This window comes from Haemaphysalis longicornis, unplaced genomic scaffold, assembly GCF_048455015.1.
Source record: "Haemaphysalis longicornis isolate Haplotype H1 unplaced genomic scaffold, Haemaphysalis longicornis Haplotype H1 scaffold_3, whole genome shotgun sequence".
NCBI classification, from domain to species: Eukaryota; Metazoa; Arthropoda; class Arachnida; order Ixodida; family Ixodidae; genus Haemaphysalis; species Haemaphysalis longicornis.
Genome location: NW_027526335.1, coordinates 109658131 through 109664348, shown reverse-complemented (window position 1 = coordinate 109664348; position 6218 = coordinate 109658131). Strand labels below are relative to the sequence as shown.

The 6218-nt window shown below is 48.2% G+C and overlaps 1 protein-coding gene across 1 annotated transcript in view; it reads left to right on the top strand.

The window, feature by feature from the left end:
• Nucleotides 1-554: 554 nt before the first annotated feature.
• Nucleotides 555-6218, top strand: part of LOC144175012 (uncharacterized) — a 58600-nt gene continuing 52936 nt past the window's right edge. Inside the window, exon 1 of the mRNA XM_077704019.1 lies at nucleotides 555-807. The gene's annotated coding sequence lies outside the window, so the exon portion shown is untranslated. The remainder of the gene's footprint in view (nucleotides 808-6218) is intronic.

Below are 6218 nucleotides of genomic sequence, written 5' to 3'. Positions count from 1 at the left end.
TGGCGGTAGCTGCGCTCTTCGCAGACGAAATACCTGTTCTCAAAAAGAAAAAAAGAAAAGAAAATCTTCGCAGAAAGGACGCAAGTTAAGCGGCAGAGTGTAGGTATTGTGGCATTTTTACTTGTCTCCATCCGTATCCTTCCATTCAAAAGATAACCGCAAGGTAGGCACCATCATCTGTTATTTAGAAGGAGTGGACGTCCAAGCACACGAGCTGCTGAACCGGAGGTATGTTTTTTTGTTGTTTCGAGAACTAGGTGCGTGGCAATCGCCGTTGTTTTCTTTTACTGTAAACAACCATTAAAGTGTTTATTAATTTCGTATTCGTCGCTCGCCCCGTCTAGAATGCTCCTCTTCAAGGCACGCCGCCTCTTCTTATTTTAACGTCCATACACGAAAGGAGGCAGCAAGGAATGCGGTATATTGTTGTTTGTCCCCAGCCCAGAAGCAGATACACAAAAGCTTCTTTTCATGGCTATGATCTGCGCGACAAACCGAAGGGGTGGGTGAGAAGGAGGCGAGGGGGACGCTCACGAGGCGCCGAGGACCACGCTTTGTTCTCAAGAATGCCCGCAGGGCCTGCAGCTGTCCTTCCGCTGACGTCGGGGGGAGCCTACAAGTGCAGAGGGCGTGAACTTGAGTCACGTGAATTTTTGCCGCCCCCGAAACATGCACTGCGCGCGAGGGGAGAGCAAAGTGGAGGGTGCCCAGAACGCCCGGACAGCACCTGATCGTCGAGTTTCCGACGGAGTGGATGTCCATCGTACCTGCTGGAACTGAGGGCCTCTGTTGTTGTCGTGAAAGAAGGTGGGAGCCCACCTTTGTTTTACTGAGCTTTCGGGTGTAGTTGTTTGGTATTTGATGCATTGTAGTGAGATGACAAATGTGGCCAGCCGGTATTTGCACGACTGAGTTGATGCTGGCGTTCTTCTGTGGTGCATAGCCATTACTATGGCCTCGCCACATTGTAAGCTCTATTGCTAAGCGCTGTAACTTGAGCCAAGTCTGAATATTTGTTGTTATCGCGACAATTCAAGCACTTGTTTTTTAGGTGAGGCGCTGTGTCTGCATGGGAGGGAGTGCTAGCATTTCATTGATTCCTTGATGCACGCCCAAGATCGATGCAATGGACAGATGAACGCTTGCGCGTGTGTGCCTACGTATACAGAATTTTTCATGACGTTGTGTTTTTCCATGCTTTTAGACTAGTACGTGCCTAGTGTTACCTTTTCGTTTGTATTTTCACTGTTTCGTGCCGGTCTTTCCATTCCGCCCTTTTAAAAAAATACCACTTACTGTCTGGTGGAAATCAACAGTTCCAAGAAATGAATCGCTTTTTCAGAGTTAGGAATTGTTTACCGTGAGATGTACTAGCATTTTCAAGTAGCGCGGGAGGCGACGACGACGGCGTTTCTTTTTTGTACGTGTGTGGGCACGCCATTCGAAAATCAAGATACCGGTGTTTCGAGCCATCGGCACGCTTCTTTGGCAGCAAAGACGAATCGTTGCTTTGAAATTTTGTTCTGTCGGAATGTGAAGCCTCTCAATCAAAGTCATAGCAAAGAACAAATGCCGCGCGAGCTAGAAAGCGTGCTGCTAGGCGAAACACAGGACACTGTGGCTGCGTGGCGCTGCAGGCGAAAGCCGTCGAAACGAGTCGTTAAATACCACGCCTAATCGAACAGCACTCCTCCCTCGATCGCTACCACTCACATTTATTTACCTTAGCAAAGCATCTCTCAATATACACGCGTGAACATGTGTAACACCGAAGACTCTCTGCGCGTGTGTAAAAATCCCGTTGATAAATGTTGCCGCAGCGCTAACAATGAGGTCAGCAGCGGTGCTGCTGTTCCGGCGGAATAGTGCTGCTTTAATGTGCGCTAAACATAAGACAAACAATCACCAAAACAATTGCTAAAGCGACACTTTCGATGCCTCACGGATGGCGTCGTTCGTCTAGGGAAGCGCTGAGCAGGAAAGCAAACTTTACGCAATGGGTGTTATAATACGATTATGATGGTAATTGGTTATCACAAAGACACACGAAGCTCCTCTAGAAAAAAAAGACGCTTCCGGTGGTCGGAATCGAACCTTGGTCGGTCCGAGCAATCCGGTTTCCAACGCGGTGCGTCAAAATATCTAGCTGATTGGAATGCCCCGAGAGAGGGCTACGCTAGCGTCACTAAGGCCCAAATTTTAAAACCGTCCTTACCTTACTAAGGTCGCCTTAGAACTCGCAAGGAGGCCTTAGTTCAATTTTGGAACGTTCCCTACTGAGGCTTCCTTACGAAACGCTCCCTTGATGTCTCCTTACTGCAAGGTCGCTCGCGGGCTACCTTGGTGCGACCTTACCCCGCTCTTTCAACTGGACGCACACTTCTCCGCAGCACTTGGCACACGCCTCGTTAAGGCGCGTTCCCACTAGGCCGACACGACGGCGACGACGACGCGACGGCGACGCCGGCGAGTCGCCAAACCATCGGCCAACTGCCGAGTTGACCGACCGCGCCGGGTTGACCGAGTTGACCGACGCGTCCGGCGACCGGTCGTCCGACCGGTCGCCGGACGCGTCGTCGGGAATCGACCGAGAAGCGAAAACTGCTCCCCGACAACATTCGTGCCGCAATGAATGCGGCTCTATTTTGATAGTTTCTGGAGTGTAATAAACTCAGTAACGTCCACGAAGCTCATACAACTCAACACTAGCGCTAATGCAATCCGTATTTTGGCGTTCGAGGCTTCGGCCGTGCTCTTCGGCGACGCCGCTACCCCGGAGCTGCAACCTGCAAATGCGTGTGCGATCGGCTCGCCTGTAGAAAATGTAAGGTCAGTTTCGTGCAGAAGAAGAGTTACGTAGGGTAATTTGGGTAATAAGGCATCAACATCGGCCAAGGTTTTTCATGTGAAACGTAAAACCAAAGTACAGCAAGCACTATCCCCACAGTGGGAAATCGCAGTCGCAGCGGGCAGCCGTGCACACACATTATTGCGAGCGCTTTCGCGAAGCAGCGGAGTTGATGGCGATAAGCTATTGTGGGGGCTTCGGGGAACGTTGCTGTGCAAGCGCTATTTAAGAAATTTCAGTTTACCAGCCAGGAATTGTGTAAACCAGCTAGTAAACACCGACGTATGACACGGAAGGATGGGCCTCCATCTATTACTCAGGCTATTTCGCAAAGAAGCACCACTTGGGCAGTGGCGCAGTGCTCTCGCGCGTCGCGCCCGTGCGCTGAAGTTGGGGGTTCAATTCCCGGCGGGGTGAGTTTTTTTTTTTTTTTTTTTTGCGTGTGTGTGTGTGTGTGTGTGTGTGAGCGGTTGTTTAGAGGGTATGGTTTGCGCATCCAATTTGGGAATCGCGTGATTTTGAGAAGCAACCTCGTCAACGTTCCGCAGCCCACAGTCAGCAATGGGCTCTGGGTAGTTACGCAGGCGGTGTGCTTGCGCCTGTTCCCAAAGTACGTCGGCTACCAAACGCAACGAAGAGGAAACGCTCATGACGCGGAGTTGTTTTACATCACGCGGGCACACGTTGGGCATGCTGTTGTATTCGTCGCAAAGTCGCTTCCACACTTTAGGTTTCGCGTGCAGCGACATGGCGTTGCTCTTGTTGCACTCTACAAAGTTTTTGTATTTTCGTACCAGTTCTTGGAGAAGTTCTTTTTTTTTTCTTCTGTGTAATACACTTTCCCGGGCATGGTTGCACTGGCGCTACGCTCGCACAAAACGTTGGCTCGCACGTTTCGACGCTAAATGCGATGTTGACAAAAATCAACGTGAGACTGTTGCCAGACTAGATTTGACTTACAAGCAACTGCAGTAACCGACCGGTACAACTTGTTTCAAGAACTGCGCAATAAGCAAACATTAAATATATATGCCCGTATAAATGTAAAACACGACAAATTACATGCCTATCACGGCTAATGAAGGCACATTTTAAGAACAAATTGCGCTTACCCTCGCACCCATGTGCACGAATGTCTTCCTTGACGGGAGTAAGGGCGCCCTTTGGTAAGGAAGGTTGAGGGAGGCTTTAAAAATGAGAATCGGAGCTGCAAGGTCGCCTCACTGTAAGGGAGCATGAAGGGCTCCTTCAGTAAGGTGAGGAAATGGGGTAAGGTAAGGAAGGTTTTAAAATTTGGGCCTAAATAAGCTGCGCTTAAGAGTACCGCCACTTTGGGCACCCGGAAGCATCTGGGGGCCATTGAGATGATAGATATACTGTTTCCATTCCCTTTTAAACGGGTGATCGACGGGAAATCCGGATCTGGCGTCTGGCTTGCAGTGTTGCCATCTCTCCAAACGAAACCGCCGCCGGTTGTGACGGGCAGAGTGTGACTGGCGGCTCTAGCGTACGCGCATCAGAGAGAGAGAAAGGAGAGGCGCTCAGAAAAAATGGCTGCCCCTATATGTAAACAAATATCACGTGGTGCCGACCGACCAATGAAAATCCTGGCGGCACATAACAATGAGAGAAAAGAGTGCCGATACTCTAAATGCCTTTATTTAGTGACTTTAGGCTACGCGGCTGGTCATCCGGCAGGCAAACCGGTTCTCGGCGCGGGAGCGCGTGCTTTTTCCGCACATGTGTTCGACCCTTTGTGAAGCCGACGTCTACCGACTGCGCCATTTTGACACGGTCGAAGCAGTTTTGATTTTGTACTTTGACTCAGGTTGCATGTGAGAAAGCTTTGCGTTTTAAACATCAAAGGGGCTTTGATTTTTTTTTTTGTTCATTAACGGGGGGACCTAGCCTAGCATGGTGTGTCTGTAACTGCTCCGCCCGATCAGCAACTTTTTAACACAAAGCGCGGGAAACCTCCAAGAGTTGCACAGAATTAGAGAAACAACGGGTAATTGGATAAACCATGACGCCAGCAACGACAGGGCCGCTCACACAATATATATATATATATATATATATATATATATATATATATATATATATATATATATATATATATAAGGTTAGTAGAGACAGAGACAAACGAGAAAGACTTAGAAAATAAAAATAAGTTTACTGACGTTTCAGGGAGAGGACTCCCTTTCTTCAGAGTACAAAATTTCAACGAATTTCAACTTTTTTCAACGAATTTCAACGAATTTCAACTTTTTAAGGACTTAGACAACTTCGCCAGAAATATGAGACTGAGAGAGTACTTCCATGACCGTCCTCCAACCGACGAAGCCCGAACCGCATTACCTAGCCATAAGCACTGGACCCCTCCCACGCAGCGCGATACATGCCTCGACATGTATATTAAAGCAGTTCATCGCGATGTACGAGCAGCATACCAAAAGCAAATTCCTTTCCGCTGTAACATCACCAACAAGGAAAAGAAAGCCTTGGAGGAACTCGCAGGTTGCCCCGAAATAGTAATCAAACCGGCCGATAAAGGAGGCGCCATCGTGATCCTCGACAAAGTTGACTATGTCAACGAGGCTCATAGACAACTATCAGAAACTGCGTTCTACAAAGTACTCCCTAGCGATCCCACTAATGAGTATAAGCTAATTGTAAAAGAAAAACTCACTGAACTTGTTCAAAATCAGGAAATAACTGAAACAACTGCTCGTTCTCTTATCCCTTTAAGCCCAGTAGCCGGTAGATTCTACCTTCTTCCTAAGATTCATAAAAATAACAACCCAGGTCGCCCCATTGTCTCTGGCATTGGTACTGTCACCGAGAACCTCTCGCGGTATGTCGACTCTCTCATTCGCGTCATTCCCCCCAGCTTTCCATCCTTCATTAAGGATACAAATGATTTTCTCTCAGATATCATGAAGATGGAAATTCCCAACAACTGTTTACTTGTTACCCTAGATGTCGTGTCGCTGTACACTAACATTCCGCATGCCGATGGGATCACCGCTGTATCATGTGCGTATGAGGGGTCGGCGGGTGACAAACCTATCGATTCTCTCACCCTTGAAACTTTCCTTCACCTTATCCTTGAACTTAACAATTTTGAGTTTGATGGTGTCAATTACGTGCAAGTCAGCGGAACATCAATGGGAACCAAAATCGGGCCCAACTATGCGAACATCTTTATGGGATGTCTAGAGACAAACTTCCTCGCAACCCAAAGTTTGAAGCCATTGTACTACAAAAGGTATATAGATGATATATTCATGATTTGGCAGCACGGTGAAATGGAACTTCTTGCGTTTATTGAGGCTTTTAACCTTGCGCATCCTACCATCTCCCTCTCTCA